The sequence below is a fragment of the Salvelinus sp. IW2-2015 genome, linkage group LG30, assembly GCF_002910315.2.
Source record: "Salvelinus sp. IW2-2015 linkage group LG30, ASM291031v2, whole genome shotgun sequence".
NCBI classification, from domain to species: Eukaryota; Metazoa; Chordata; class Actinopteri; order Salmoniformes; family Salmonidae; genus Salvelinus; species Salvelinus sp. IW2-2015.
In genome coordinates this window covers 15364728-15382009 of record NC_036869.1, presented here as the reverse complement: position 1 = coordinate 15382009, position 17282 = coordinate 15364728, and the positions used below count along the sequence as shown (strand labels likewise).

The following is a 17282-nucleotide window of genomic DNA, read 5'->3' as shown; positions in this document are numbered from 1 at the left end:
TACATGAACACGGGGAGGTAGGCCATTCGACTATACACACAGTGACATTTTACCCACATGCAAAATCATGCAAAAGGTAAATACAGAAGCGGAGGGATACAAAAACCCTTATAGAACATGGCGGTCATCCCGTCTCCTTCATGCCCTTCCTATTTACAGTAATTTATACTGTGATTGGCTTTGATGCTGGAGTGTCAGCTTTCTATTGGCTTCTTACAAGTCACTCATGAACGGTTTCAATGACGTAGGTTGTGCACTAGCTACATTGTATCGTTTGGCTGAACGGAATAGTTACATTTTACGGAGAAGGGGAGAGTGGATTTATCTAAATTGAGACGTCGATCATGATTATAGCGCATCGTCTTTTTATTATACCTCTATTTTAAACCATTCCTCTATCTTTTCACACGATTGTGGATGTAATATTTCAGGGTAAGTGGAATTATACATTTGCTTCCTGCGTTTTCGTTTTTTCCCCCTCGTAAGAACAAGAGTGTTTGTATTGTTTTAATCAAACCGTTCTAGACAGAGGGTAGGCTAATTTGTATTGACAACATTATTCACCCCCTAAATTGTTTTTAAAAATTATTATTATAATTGGTGAGCTCAGTTGTCGCAGTCATGGCACTTGATGGTTGGGTTGTATTTTTCGTAAGAGTTGAGGCTGGCAAGCAAGGTAGACTAATGGCTGTCGGTCGGCTTCGCCAGAGATTGTGAAATGGCCTAAAAGAGCACCTTCGCTAGACGACATATGAACCCTCCATTATGGTTTGAACGGTGAAAGCTCTCGGTTTATAACGGTGGAGGTGCGCGCATGTTGACAACAGGGCCACAACAAAAACAATAGAGCTAGAGCGAGCTGTCACAGCGGATTTGTTGTCTGACTGTCAGTCTTTTGCCACGTTCAAAATAACTTGGAACTCGGAATTCTCCGACTTCAGTGCTTTTATGAAAACGGGGAAAAAACGAAAATCGTTTTGAACGGTTCTCCAACTCGGAATTCCAAGTTGACAACTCGGGCATCTTTCTAGAACATCAACTTTCCGACCTGAAGATCACTGACGTCATGATTTGACCTCGCCCCCCCGTGTTCCCAGTTGGCTTGAAAGCGCCATCAGAATGTCTGTCCGTCTTTGACTTGTCTGTGCCTAGAGTAGGCTGGCTTGCTATTACAATTTTTTATAGACAATTATTTTTAATAGAAAATTATAGGCTGCACACAGTAGACCATATATTTCCCCTGGATTAACAGTCATACTTTCATCTTCAATGTAATTTAGCTGGTAGTGACGAAATACTCAGGTAGGCTAGCTATCAAAGGCAAAAACACATGTCAGAGCACGCTGATAAAACTTTCAAGCCTTTTTTTATATTTGCATTTTATAATCACTATACTTCAAATCTCTCTCTGCATTTTAAAATCATTATACCTCTCAAATGTTTCTCATGTAAGTATTGCACCTTGATGTACTGGCTTTGCATGTGATTATTAAAACAAACAACAAATCACTAATCTGTGACGCTGGGGATTGGAGATCAACTAATACCATGTGCATGCTGTACTGCACATAGGGGCCTACACATTTAGATTTGTATACCTTCACACAGCATACCTTTAATAAATCCAATTACATTTGAAGGGAAACTGTATTGTATAAAGCTTCTTATGCAGAGATGGTCTTTCAAAGTATTTTGAAGGCCTTGACCACTGTTCAGATATAACAGATGTTATCTCATGTGGAAAATTTGCTCAGATCTCTGTAGCCAAGTGAGCAGTGCCATAGAACAGAGGGTATGGATTCCCTAGCTGTTTGTCCACCTAAATACTGTACTTAACCTTTAGCTTATGCATAACCTCTTGATGCATCAGCAGACATTAATATTAGATTCCGGGCCTTGATTTAGATTCGTAGTGGAACGTTAATCATTTTAATGTCATGTGACCTGGAAATTGTCAGCTATGTTGTGTGGAGGGTCCCAAGGGATCCGATTCTTACTCTGATTCTAATGCTGCTGCTCGGGTAGAAGTATGCCAGACACAGCCTTGTGCTTTGGGGCAAGTCTGAAGGACACAATCATGTAGACTCCGATAGTCATTTTATCAATGCTTGAAAATAAACTCGTATAACCCAAGTTATTGTAAGCCTTACTTACAGTATGACATAGTTTGTTACACAAAACATCACCCAGACTTAAACCAACTTTTGATTTTGTTGAATTCATGGGAAATAAATAAATATAAACAATGGAGTACACATTCAAGCTGTTATCAGAAACCAATGAACTTCCAACCTTCTGAACACATCACATGCCATTCTAAGAGACAATTTATGCTTGATCAAAAAATATGGTCAGAGGCTGGTGGATGGTGTGACACAATTGCGGAACCTCCGGAGGGACACAGTGGCCAATTGGAGCTCCTTGCCGCATTCCTCTCAAATTTTGTAACAATTCTGAGGGCTCCGTATAGCTCTGCATTGACATGATTGGTTGACGGTAGGTGAGGGCGGGAGGTCATGTATAAACACAAACTTACTTACTTGACAACTTCCTTCACAACAGTTCTGCGCTGCTCGGCGATGCACAAGAAGTATGAATGCCTTGGCACCCCTACTGTACTTCTCTCACCCCAGTATTTACGGTATTACTGGCTTAGTACACAAAGGGGTGCCAAATAACCCGCAAAAAAGCCTATTGGGTGTCTACCAGAATGCCCCCCCAAAAAATTGCACAAGTGATAGAGAATTTCCATGTCGTTTGCTAGCTAAATATGCTAACGTACGCAAAGGGAAAATGGAAAAATTGCAAAGACAGGCAATCCAGCTCATGAAGTTAAACAGGTAGGAACTATCGAATGTCATTTTTGGTGAGTTTGGACATTTACAAGCGAATGAGAGACATTGTGCAAATGAACAAAACACGACAAAAAGCTAACCCAATATGATGCGTTGTCACCTTATTAATTCAGCCACTTAGCAAATTAAGTTAGGGGTCTTCTTAACTAGGCTTGGGTGGTATCCAGACTGGCATACCGAGATATTCAGTAATACTGTCACTGCACACAAGGGGCACGGTTTTCAAACCCAACTGACCCTGCTTAGCTTTCGAGATCAGACGAGACTGCAGAGCATTTAGCACATTTTATACAATTAACTTAGGAGTTATAAGATATGTAGCTGGCAAACATTTAGTTGTGGATTCCATACTGTAATTAGATCACCTGGCGCATGCTGCACAACAGTGAGTGACTCACAAGGCTCCCGTCTCTCGTCGTTGTGTGCTTGTCAACAAACACTACGTGACTGGGGACTACCGGTAAGCTTGATAATGAAAAATTGTGACAGGGTGAAAAGAAGAACGCCGTGTTCTTTATCTCCTAACCTTATTGCACAAGTTGACTGCAGGTATTTACTTATACAATGTTTCTTTTTGTAGTTACTTTTGAAAAAAATCTACAAAGAAATAGTTCAACAGTATTGAGAAACCATCCCATGGCTTTTTCCAAATACCCCGGTATATGGTATATACAGTGCATTCGGAAAGTATTCAGAACCCTGGACTTTTTCCACATTTTGTTACGTTACAGGATTATTCTAAAATTAATCAGTTGTTTTTTCCCCTCAGCAATCTACACACTATACACCATAATGACAAAGCAAAAATAGTTTTTAGAAATGTTTGCAAATTTAGTAAAAACAAATTACTTTTACATAATTTTTCAGACCCTTTCCTCAGTTCTGTGTTTAAGCACCTTTGGCAGCAATTACAGCCTTGAGTCTTCTTGGGTATGACACTACAAGCTTGTCACATCTGTATTTGGTTAGTTTCTCGCATTCTTCTATGCAGATCCTCTCAAGCTCTGTCAGGTTGGATGGGAAATGTTGCTGTACAGTTATTCTCAGGTTTCTCCAGAGATATTCAATGAGGTTTAAGTCTGGGTTCTAGCTGGGCCACTCAAGGACATTCAGAGACTTGTCCCGAAGCCTCTCCTGCGTTGGTTGTGTGCTTAGGGTCATTGTCCTGTTGGAAGGTGAACCTTCGCCCTAGTCTGAGGTCCTGAGCGCTCTGGAGCAGGTTTTCATCAAGGATCTCTCTGTTCTTTTCTCCGTTCATCTTTCTCTCAATCCTGACTAGTCTCCCAGTCGCTGCCACTGAAAAACATCCCCACAGCATGATGCTGTCACCACCATGCTTCATCGTAGGGAGGGTGCCAGGTTTCTTCCAGTTGTGACACTTGGCATTCAGGCCAAAGAGTTCAATCTTGGTTTCATCAGACCAGAGAATATTTTTTTTCTCATGGTCTAAGAGTCCTTTAGGTTTCTTTTGGCAAACTCCAAGCGGGCTGTTGTGCCTTTTACTGAGGAGTGACTTCCGTCTAGCCACTCTACCATAAAAGCCTGATTTGGTTGAGTGTTGCAAAGATGGTTGTCCTTCTGGAAGGTTCTCCCATCTCCACAGAGGAACTCTGGAGCTCTGTCAGTGACCATCGGGTTCTTGGTCACCTCCTTGACCAAGGCCCTTCTCCCCCGATTGCTCAGTTTGGACGGGTGGCCAGCTTTAGGAAGAGTCTTTGTTAGTTTCAAATGTCTTTCTTTTAAGAATGATGTAGGCCACTGTGTTTCTGGAGACCTTCAATGCTGCAGAAATGTTTTCGTACCCTTCCCCAGATATGTGCCTCGACACAATCCTGTCTCGGCGCTCTACGGACAATTCTTTCGACCTCATGGCTTGGTTTTTCCTCTGACATGCACTGTCAACTGTGGGACCTTATATAGACAGGTGTGTGCCTTTCCAAATCATGTCCAATCAATTGAATTTACCACAGGTGGACTCCAATCAAGTTGTAGAAACATTTCAAGGATGATCAATGGAAACAGGATGCACCTGAGCTCAATTTTGAGTATCATAGCAAAGGGTCTGAATACTTATGTAAATAAGGTATTTCTGTTTTATTTTTAATACATTTACAATAATGTATAACTTGTTTTCACTTGGTCATTATAGGGTTGTGTGTGTGTGTAGACTGAATTTTTATATTTAATCCCTTTTTAGAATAAGACTAACAATGTAGAATAAGTCAAGGGGTTTGAATACTTTCTGAATGCACTGTATATGGTATACTGCCCAAGCCCAGTGTTAATGCAAAATTCAAAGTTTTTCACGCAGGAAAAAAATATTCTTGCTGTTTTTGTAAACGCAGATGTAAAATGCTTCTTACTGAAATTTCTGCTCGGCATAAGATTACGTGTGTGCTTCAGTTGCTCTTCTAAACTCTGAGAATTCACGAACGGGCGTTCAGCAGACACTACTCTGACAGATGGGTATCTATTGGTAAAAATTCAAGATGAACTTAAAGCACAACATTAGGAAATGTAGCTGGCTACATTCTTTCCTTGATAGGCCTAAACATTAGGAATATGCTGGCCATGCATCGTTTTTGCCAAAAATACCTTCCTTATTCATTGTAAGCTCCCTTGTGTGGCTGCCAGCCAAATAGCGTTGGACTTCTGTCATCTGATGAAAATAAGCTATTTTCTGCCAAATGTGTTGCACTAATGTATTTTCCGTGTAGGAAAATTATAGTTGCATGTCCCTTATCACTCTATTGAAGCAAAAAATCACTGACTTTCAATATAAAACACAACCCCTGTCAATGCACAGCTGGAATCACCTTCCGGTTTCTCCTGTTGTTCCATTTACAAACAAACACTTGACTGGCTCAACTGTTTTGGGGAACTAAGTAAACTTCATAATGTGACGGGTGAAATAAGAACGCAATCTGCTTTATCTCCTAACGCATTGAACAAGTTGACTGCAGGTATTTATGCTTACTTAAAAAAATAGCTACAAATATTAAAATGTATAGAAAAACTTCAAAGAAGTAATATTTATGGTATTGTAAAACCATCCCTTGGTTATTTCCAAATACCCTGATGTAAGGTATACCGCCCAAGCCTATTAGAGAACGTGCTGTTAGACGGCCACTTCACTAGTCAAGTATACTGAACAAAAATATAAAGGCAACATGTAAAGTGTTGGTCCCATATTTCATGAGCTGAAAAAAAAAGCTTATTTCTCTCAAATTTGTTTACATCCCTGTTAGTGAGCATTTCTCCTTTGCCAAGATAATCAATCCACTTGACAGATGTGGCATATCAAGAAGCTGATTAATGATCATGCTGTTTACACAGGTGCACCTTGTACTGGGGACAATTAAAGGCCACTCTAAAATGTGCAATTTTGTCACACAGCACAATGCGACCGATGTTTTGAGGGAGTGTGCAAATTGCATGCTGACTGCAGGAATGTCTACCAGAGCTTTTGCCAGAGAATTTAATGTTAATTTCTCTAGCCTCCAATGTCGTTTTAGAGAAATTGGCAGTACGTCCAACCGGCCTCACAACTGCAGACCACGTGTAACCATGCCAGCCCGTGACCTCCACATCCGGCTTCTTCACCTGCAGGATCGTCTGAGATGAGCCACCCGGACAGCTGATGAAACTGGGTTTGCACAACCGAAGAATTTCTGCACAAACTACCTCAGGGAAGCTCATCTGCGTGCTCGTCATCCTCTACAGGGGCTTGACCTGACTGCAGTTAGGTGTTGTAACTGACTTCAGTGGTCAAATGCTCACCACTGGCATGCTGGAGAAGTGTGCTCTTCATGGATGAATCCCAGTTTCAACTGTACTGGGCAGATGGCAGGCAGCGCGTATGGTGTTGTGTGGGCGAGCAGTTTGCTGACGTCAACGTTGTGAACAGAGTGCCCCATGGTGGGGTTATGGTATGGGCAAGCATAAGCTATGGACAACTAACACAAAGGCATTTTATCAATGGCAATTTGAATGCACCAAGATACCGTGACGAGATCCTGAGGCTCATTATTGTGCCATTTATCCACCGCCTTCACTGCATGTTTCAGCATGATAATGCACGGCCCGATGTCGCAAGGATCTGTAGACAATTCCTGGAAACTGAAAATGTTCCAGTTCATTCATGGCCTGCATACTCACCAGACATGTCACCCATTGAGCATGTTTAGGGTGCTCTGGATCAACGAGTATGACGCCGTGTTCCAGTTTCCGCCAATATCCAGCAACTTAGCACAGACATTGAAGAGGAGTGGGACAACATGCCACAATCAACAGCCTGATCAACTCTATGCAAAGGAGATGTCATGCTGCTTGAGGCAAATGGTGGTCACACCAGATACTGACAGGTTTTCTGATCCACGGCCCTACCTTTTTTAAAAAGGTATCTGTGACCAACTGACGCATATCTGTACTACCAGGCATGTGAAATCCATAGATTAAAGCTGAATGAATTCATTTCAATCGCCTGATTTACCTTATATAAACTACTCAGTAACATTTTTGAAATTGTTGCCTTTATATTTTTGTTCATTGTATTTTTACATCTGTTAAACACCTCCCCACCAACCTATATCAATTCACTTTTTTTGGCCCAAAATATTTCACCATGTTGGTCAAAATGTTGATTTCCTCTGGAAACATTGTATTTTTCTTCACCACATATTCAACAGGAGCAGGAACAGTAGCTCCCACAAGTTACACTACTGATTTGAGATAAAGGCTGGCTGGCCTGGCTTGTTTGCATTTTAAAGTTGGCCACAGTAGTAAAACAGTTCCTCTTCTTTAATTTGTCTGGTTGAACTGGAGGTACAGGGGCTCTAAGGATAGTTGTCCTTATGCGTCAGGAAGAAGATGAATATTTTGGGGAAAGCTGCTGGGAACAACGGATGCTACACCACTAAAAACTTTGTTGGATCTTGTATCGTTAAGAAGGCAGATTCTACACATTTTGCCATGCAGCTGAGAGAAAATGTTGCTGTTTTTAAAGCACTTCCTGTGATTCTACATGTTCTGCCATGGAGCTGAGAGAACATTTTGCAGTTTAAAATATTTTCCTGCAACTCTATGCATTCTGCCATGGCTTATTGTTTGTTCTTTTGCTCAAACATAACAGAACATACTGTTAAATACATTTAAAATGTTCCATGACTGTAGCTTTTATTTGGGTGATTTGCTAGTTCTCAAAGATTGTTATAAAAAATATATATAGGGTCATTATCTTTTCTACTTACTTTATATCTGGTTTAGTCATTTACACTGAAGGTTTTTCCATCCCGAAAAAGTTATAAAATGTTTTTTACACTGTTTGGACCCGCCCAAGGATTTCAATGTTAGACAAATCCCTGTGTAAAACTGTTTACCATGTACTCTTATGGTCACTCGTTGACACACCAGGAACTCACTTTTGACACAATTTAGTTCACACCTGCCATGTTCAGCTATTGTGTTAGACCTGACTGCTCTTAGTAGCAGTACACCTGGCTGCACCATGTGCAGGTCCAGCTTGACAGGACCTGTGAACACTCTTTCCTCAGCAAGAGTTTGCAATGTGAAGCCAATGTGACAGGACTCAAATGGTGATTCATTGTAAAGAGACTCCATGTAGCCCTGGAGTGTGGGATTTCTGCCGCATGAGGAGATCATCTCTATCAATGAAAAAGGTCAAAGGAGAGGGAGGTGACAAGGAAAATTCCGAGATTCAAGAGAGCCATAATGAAATGAATCTGGTTACAGAGGAAAAACCAACAGGCCTAGGTGGGATAAGTGTAAGTGATCAAGAAGGGGTTTAACTGTATCGAAGAATACTGACCGTCAGGCCTCTACCTTTGAGCAGCTCTCTGCATGGAACCCAGCAAAGTCTTTGCAAACCACTGAACCTAGACTCAAGAAAAATGACAGAACTGAGATTTACTCAACATGTCCTCCGTTGTGAAACAATGAGGAATCCCTCCATTAGCTGGAGTCAGGTAACCGATGAGTATTATAAGCCCCCCCCCCCCCCTCTTCAAGGCATGATGGCCCTGGCCTTCATTCTAGGACTTTGCCCACATTTCATTGACCAATGTGTAATCTGCTAAAAGGTCACTGCCACTAATTACTGTACACCACTCCAAAACCGACAGATGCCTAGCCTGGCTTGATTGCGCACTCTCTCTTAATCAGAGGACATTTTCACAGGGTGCGAAAGCACCCAGTTGACGTTTCAAGGAGACATCCAGGCAGGTCGATTGAACCAAGGTGACGGAAGGCCTGCCCTCGACAGATAATGAGGCGGTCTCTAAGGTCTCAGCAACCCGGAGCAGTCTATTTCAGACCAGCCTGCCTGAGCCTGTCCAAAGTGTCTGAGTCTGGGCTTTAGTTGAAAGCTACGTCTCTCCTTTAGCTCTTTGGGGTTCCTGTAATGTCACTGACAGAGTGAGCTGGTTCTGCTCTGGCTCGGTGTGAGTCGAGCGGCAGCCTCATTATCTTGGCATCTAATCAGTCCTCCAGCCAGCTCCTAATTGAGCCATCAGCGCCTTCGGAGGGAGGGAGAGGGAGGATGGACATGTCAATTACAGTAATGAGAGGGGGTAGCCATGCCGAGTGCCGCACGGGGAGAATAGGGCTGGCCACAATCCTTGTTGTAGTTAATTCTACGGCTAATCAAATATGTCAGCAAAGTCAAGAAATTGTTAGGTTGCCATTCACTGCGGGAGAGTCTGGGTGCTGCAAAAAGTGGTTGAGAATTTTTTTTTCACAAGTTGTGCTCTGGGCCTTTTACTAGTCCTGTATTAGTGGACCTATTTAAAAAATAAATAAAAAAATAAATAAAAATAGCAGTCCTGTAGCTAGGGTTGAAAAGTTTCCGGTAAATTTCTGGGAATTTTCCATGCGAAGTTAAGCCTGGAAATTTGGAGAAATTATAAGTTACATCATAAAAGTTAGCTTATAACGGTGAACCTTTTTTTGTGCAATACACATAAGGCAATTCTAGGTCTTGTGGCATATTTTGGTTAATCTGTCCCCAATTCAATGGAATTGCAACCCTCTGCATGCGCAGTGCATTCTTCCATCACATGTACAGCTGGTTCTCAAGATCTTGCACAGTAATGAGATGCTATTGAGCCCACACTACTCCACTGTCTGAGCCAAGGACTACATGCTTTCTGGTAAGGTTTGATTACAATACTGGGTCGGGTGAATATATTTTATACGACATACAACATTTTTTGTTAACTAGTAAATAGTAGCCTACAGCAAAGTGTGTTAAAATCATTTCGAACTTGTTAACATTTCTGCTAGTTAGTTTTTGCTACCATGTGGGTTTTAGCTTGCTTGAGCCTAAGTGAGGGGTGTTAATTTACATGTTTCATTTTAAAACATTTATCTTACAAAGGAGTTGTTTAATGTAAATGCTTAACTATTTATCTGTACATGGAATTGTATTCGGTTTTTATTTAACCATTTTCCCCCTAATCTTTACAGGAAAATACCATGGGCACTCATGTGTGGAGACATTACACTGCAGCTAATGAAGAAGGAAAAGCTGTGTACATTTAGAAATTCTGTGCCAAATCATATGTGAAGAATGCAACAAAGATGCAGAATAATCTGGCCAAGTGCATAAAGTTCCCTCAGCGCTCACAACAAGCAACCCCCGACAAAAGTCCCTCAACTTCTATTTGAGGTCAGACGTTTTTTTGACTCAATGGAGGAACGTAGTCAAAGAAATGCTGATTTAATGTCTTGCACGAGCTGTGTATGCAACTGGTTCACCTCTGATGCTCACAGGCGATGTGTATTGGAAGAGATTTCTGAATGTTCTTCGCCCAGCCTACAACCCTCCAACCAGACATGCTTTATCTACTCATTTTCTAGATGCAGGGTTCAACAGAGTGAAAGCAAATCATAGAGAAAGCAGACTGTATTGCAATCATCTCTGAAGGGTGGTCGAATATTCGTGGGCAAGGGATAATTAACTACATCATCTCCATCCCTCAACCAGTATTCTACAAGGGCACAGACACACCGGTCACTACATTGCAGATGAGCTGAAGGCAGTCATCAATGACCTTGGACCACAGAATATATTTGCACTGGTGACAGACAATGCTGAGAACATGAAGGCTGCTTGGTCTAAAGTGGAGGAGTCCTACCCTCACATCACACCCATTGGCTGTGCTGCTCATGCATTGAATCTGCTCCTGAAGGACATCATGGCACTAAAAACAATGGATACACACTACAAGAGAGCCAAGGAAATGTTTATGTATGTTAAGGGTCATCTAGGTCATATAGCCGCAATCTACCTCACCAAGCAAAGTGAGAAGAAATAGAGCACCACATTGAAGCTGCCCAGAAACAACCGTTAGGGTGGTGTCATACATGATGACACCAGTCTCCTGGAAGGGAAGGAGCCTCTCCAAGAAATTTGCCATATCAGTCTGCCGATATGGACAGCCCCATGAAGAGGATCCTCCTGGATTATGTATTTTGGGAGAGAGTGGTAAGCAGCCTGAAACTCCTGAAACCTATAGCAATAGCCATTGCACGGCTTGAGGGAGACAATGCCATCCTGTCTGATGTTCAGACTCTGCTTGCAGATGTAAGAGAAGAAATCCATACTGCCCTGCCCACTTCACTGTTGCTCCAAGCAGAGGAAACTGCAGTTCTGAAATACATCAAAAAGCTTGAAGTTGGCTGCCTGAAGCCCATACACGCCTCAGTGTACATGTTGTACCCCAAGTATGCTGGCAAGCGCATCCTGTCTGGTGCAGAGATCAACAAGGCCTATGGTGTCATCACTACCGTGTCTCGCCACCTTGGCTTGGATGAGGGCAAGGTTCTTGGCAGTCTGGCGAAGTACACTTCCAAGCAAGGGCTTTGGGATGGAGATGCAATATGGCAGTCGTGCCAACATATCTCATCAGCCACCTGGTGGAAGGGACTTTGTGGAGCTGAGGCTCTTTCCCCTGTTGCCTCCATCATCCTCCAAATCCCACCAACATTAGCTGCCTCAGAGCGCAACTGGTCCTTGTTTGGGAACACACACCAAAGTACGCAACAGGCTGATCAATACAAGGGTTGAAAAATTGATGGCCATCTGGGCAAATTTGAGACTTTTTGAGCCTGACAACGAGCCATCCTCAAGGTTGGAAAGTGACAGTAAAGATGATGCTTCAGAGTCTGATGTTCAAGAGGTGGACATTGAGGAGGTCCAGGGAGAAGACATGGAAGACTGAGAGGAAGACAACCAAAGCTTTAGTTTTTCGACTATCATTTTATGTATGTTGAAAAAGTTTTGGGGAGATGCGATGGATCATTCAATATTCCCTTTTGTTGGTCAGTGAAATCATCCCATGTGAAGAGTGAACTCAACTAATGTTAAATTCGTAACTACATTTTAAACATTTTTTAAAATTTCCATTGGAATAATTTAATCATTTGCAATTTTCTACTTATGATAAGGTAAAATGTTTATGGTTCTGTCTCCATATGATATGGTAAATATATCAAATGCAAAAAACATCTATATTTTAAATGGTATTAATTAGCATTTATTCTCTATAATTCCCACGGAAAGGTTCCCCCTCTGAATATTCCCCAAAATGTGCAACCCTACCTATAGCGCAGGCGAATCATTTTTTTTTCTCTCAACCAGCTACAATTTGGCACAGTCTTGATTTTGGACAATTGGATGGAGAATATTTTTGTGTGGGGGAATTTGGGTTCCAAACTTCTGTAGTTGACTCTTTTTTTAATTATTATTATTATTATTTTTTTTTTTAGATTTTCTCCTATGGTAGACTGTTGGGGTTATGCACATCCACAATGTAATCACTGACCTCTCCAGCTGCTCTTTACAATTGTTCTGTAGAGAAAGGGGCAAGTGCAAAGAGGCTAAAACCATCCATTTCTTTCCTGGAAGAAAATATAAAAAATCTGGAAAAGACATTGGAATCAAGTACAGATCTAATTTTCAGGAGGAGGTAGAAAGCGAGTCGTAATGTCCTGGATTACCATGAATATGGTGATAGCTTTTTATGTACTATTTTTCTTGCCAAATTTAGACCGTAACTTGCATGCAGTTTACCTCGATGGAGTGTCACATTGTGCCATAGGGTTCTATCCAGATGAAGCACTCTTGACGCATATATAATGTTGTTAGATAATGGAAATGATCACAGGGAATGAACCCCCGGGTGGTCTTGGAGTTCATGTGCCTGTCATGGCCAGTGATGTCAGTCTGTAAACTACATACGCAAATCCCTGCTCTAACACAGTCTTAAATGGTACTTGCCGTCATAACATACGATTTACGTTTGTTTTCAGTCGTGATATTGGAATGGAGAGCTTTGGTGGCTTTGTCATTTCTGATATGCGGTTTGGGCGAATTAGTTGATGTTTAATTCACCTTTAATTTGTTGTGTTCACATGAATGTATTTTGCCCTGTATTTACAACTCAAGGCTATGTGCCTGTATTGCTTACGCATGGAACTTTTGCATGAACTCTTGAAATGGCAATCGTTTGCGAGCCCGCTTGTGCGATTTCCAAGCCCCAAAATAATTTTAGGGATCTCAGATTGTTCTGGCAATTCTAACATGCAAACGTCATTAGGAGGAAGAATGTTTGACATGCTTTTTACATTTGTATCACAATTTTTTTTAAATCATGATGACAGTGGCCATTTTAGGCTCTTTTTAGACCTATACATTACTCCTGTAAGACCCTGATCTAAGAACCGTACATGATCCAGACATCTTGGTGTCATTATACTCCTTTTATAGTGTGCTCTGAAATATGGAGTATGTCTTGATTCTGAAATACACATGTTCACATTAATTTATGCAACATAAATATTCATATCTCAAAACTACCATTTTTGATTTAGTAAATTTTAAAGACATTGTTTGGAACAAATACATTTCCAGACTGGGCTTTCTGCTAATGTAGGGCTGGAAATTGCCAGGGACCTCACAATACGATATTATCACGATAATTTGGTGCCGAAATGCGATTTGATCTTCCAAACATATTGTGCTTACCATATGTCTGCTACAGACGGACAAGAGCGAGCAATGAGAAACCAAGTTTTGGAAATGAAAGTGCTGAAAACAAATGTACTCCCTGTTTTACATTTACATTTAAGTCATTTAGCAGACGCTCTTATCCAGAGCGACTTACAAATTGGTGCATTCACCTTATGATATCCAGTGGAACAAACACTTACAATAGTGGCATCTAACTCTTTTAGGGGGGGGGGGGTTAGAAGGATTACTTTATCCTATCCTAGGTATTCCTTAAAGAGGTGGGGTTTCAGGTGTCTCCGGAAGGTGGTGATTGACTCCGCTGACCTGGCGTCGTGAGGGAGTTTGTTCCACCATTGGGGTGCCAGAGCAGCGAACAGTTTTGACTGGGCTGAGCGGGAACTGTACTTCCTCAGAGGTAGGGAGGCGAGCAGGCCAGAGGTGGATGAACGCAGTGCCCTTGTTTGGGTGTAGGGCCTGATCAGAGCCTGAAGTTACGGAGGTGCCGTTCCCCTCACAGCTCCGTAGGCAAGCACCATGGTCTTGTAGCGGATGCGAGCTTCAACTGGAAGCCAGTGGAGAGAGCGGAGGAGCGGGGTGACGTGAGAGAACTTGGGAAAGTTGAACACCAGACGGGCTGCGGCGTTCTGGATGAGTTGTAGGGGTTTAATGGCACAGGCAGGGAGCCCAGCCAACAGCGAGTTGCAGTAATCCAGACGGGAGATGACAAGTGCCTGGATTAGGACCTGCGCCGCTTCCTGCGTGAGGCAGGGTCGTACTCTGCGAATGTTGTAGAGCATGAACCTACAGGAACGGGTCACCGCCTTGATGTTAGTTGAGAACGACAGGGTGTTGTCCAGGATCACGCCAAGGTTCTTAGCACTCTGGGAGGAGGACACAATGGAGTTGTCAACCGTGATGGCGAGATCATGGAACGGGCAGTCCTTCCCCGGGAGGAAGAGCAGCTCCGTCTTGCCGAGGTTCAGCTTGAGGTGGTGATCCGTCATCCCCACTGATATGTCTGCCAGACATGCAGAGATGCGATTCACCACCTGGTTATCAGAGGGGGAAAGGAGAAGATTAATTGTGTGTCGTCTGCATAGCAATGATAGGAGAGACCATGTGAGGATATGACAGAGCCAAGTGACTTGGTGTATGCGAGAATAGGAGAGGGCCTAGAACAGAGCCCTGGGGGACACCAGTGGTGAGAGCACGTGGTGCGAGACAGATTCTCGCCACGCCACCTGGTAGGAGCGACCTGTCAGGTAGGACGCAATCCAAGCGTGGGCCGCGCCGGAGATGCCCAGCTTGGAGAGGGTGGAGAGGAGGATCTGATGGTTCACAGTATCAAAGGCAGCCGATAGGTCTAGAAGGATGAGAGCAGAGGAAGAAGAGTTAGCTTTAGCAGTGCGGAGCGCCTCCGTGACACAGAGAAGAGCAGTCTCAGTTGAATGACTAGTCTTGAAACCTGACTGATTTGGATCAAGAAGGTCATTCTGAGAGAGAGCAGGAAGCTGGCCAAGGACGGCACGTTCAAGAGTTTTGGAGAGAAAAGAAAGAAGGGATACTGGTCTGTAGTTGTTGACATCGGAGGGATCGAGTGTAGGTTTTTCAGAAGGGGTGCAACTCTCGCTCTCTTGAAGACGGAAGGGACGTAGCCAGCGGTCAAGGATGAGTTGATGAGCGAGGTGAGGTAAGGGAGAAGGTCTCCGGAAATGGTCTGGAGAAGAGAGGAGGGGATAGGGTCAAGCGGGCAGGTTGTTGGCGGCCGGCCGTCACAAGACGCGAGATTTCATCTGGAGAGAGAGGGGAGAAAGAGGTCAAAGCACAGGGTAGGGCAGTGTGAGCAGAACCAGCGGTGTCGTTTGACTTAGCAAACGAGGATCGGATGTCGTCGACCTTCTTTTCAAAATGGTTGACGAAGTCATCAGCAGAGAGGGAGGAGGGGGGGAGGAGGATTCAGGAGGGAGGAGAAGGTGGCAAAGAGCTTCCTAGGGTTAGAGGCAGATGCTTGGAATTTAGAGTGGTAGAAATTGGCTTTAGCAGCAGAGACAGAAGAGGAGAATGTAGAGAGGAGGGAGTGAAAGGATGCCAGGTCCGCAGGGAGGCGAGTTTTCCTCCATTTCCGCTCGGCTGCCCGGAGCCCTGTTCTGTGAGCTCGCAATGAGTCGTCGAGCCACGGAGCAGGAGGGGAGGACCGAGTTTTAAAAGGAAGATGGCAAACACCGATTCAACCACAAAACCAGAGAGGTTTTCCAATGCCTTACAAAGAAGGGCACCTATTGGTAGATGGGTAAAACATTTAAAAAGCAGACATTGAATAACCTTTTTGAGCATGGTGAAGTTATTGAATTACTCTTTTGGATGGTGTATCAATACAGGGATTTCGCCATGAGGCCAATGGTGACATTAAATCAGTGATAGGAAAAAACTAAAGATGGATCAACATTGAAGTTACTCCACAATACTAACCTAAATGACCGTGAGAAGAAAAATATTCCAAAACATGCATCCTGTTTGCAACTAGGCACAAAGGTAAAACTGCAACAAAATTAACTTGATGTCCTGAATAGAAAGCGTTATGTTTGGGGCAAACACATCTCTGAGTACCACTCTTCATATTTTCAAGCATGGTGGTGGCTGCATCATGCTATAGGCATGCTTGTCATCGGCAAGGACTACTGAGTTATTTTTTTTTAGGATGAAACAAAAAAACAAAACAGAATAGAATTAAGCACAGGCAAAATTCTAGACGAAAACCTGGTTCAGTCTGAACAGAAAGTGTGCTAACACCTGCTCCAGCATGTGAATATGGAGGTGGATGGCACAGACACAAATGTACTAAAGGACACAGGTGGGTTCTGACTGAGGCAGGGGTTACTATGGTCTGCACGAATTTACCTGGTTTCCTTTTTGTTATAGTGCAATTTACCTCCACATTGATCCTGGTGACCCCTTGTGTATGCAGGATTTCCCTCCAGCTGAGTATTAATTGTAATCAATGCACTTAGCATCTAGTGAAGCTGCAATACTGTACAACATATGGAATGAGATTGGAATAGAGATGCTTTCCCTTATGCTTCCGATCCCAACTTAGGGAGGGCAGTAGGCTATAGCCTGGGTTTGTATCAAGACCACTCATGAATTCATATAAGCCAAAACTCTGAAAATGTGCGGTTGGTACAAACAAGTTTTTGAACACAGTTTTATAAAGAGCTTATAAGGCCCTCTTGAGATGTGGGACTACTTACACCATTGTCTCATTTCCAGGAAAGTCCTATGAGAGGAATATGAGGATATAATTCATTTTTGTGGCCTCTTCATGCGTGTAATGAAAATGTATGCTGAACGGAAATGAAACCCTGCTGAATTAGTCAGCATATTGTGTGGACTATGGTGAA

At 42.8% G+C, this 17282-nt stretch overlaps 1 protein-coding gene across 5 annotated transcripts in view; it reads left to right on the top strand.

The window, feature by feature from the left end:
* Window positions 1-243: 243 nt before the first annotated feature.
* Window positions 244-17282, top strand: part of LOC111955162 (myocyte-specific enhancer factor 2D homolog) — a 35827-nt gene continuing 18788 nt past the window's right edge. For all 5 annotated transcript variants that reach the window (XM_023975277.2, XM_023975274.2, XM_023975276.2 and 2 more), the window contains exon 1: window positions 244-432. The gene's annotated coding sequence lies outside the window, so the exon portion shown is untranslated. The remainder of the gene's footprint in view (window positions 433-17282) is intronic.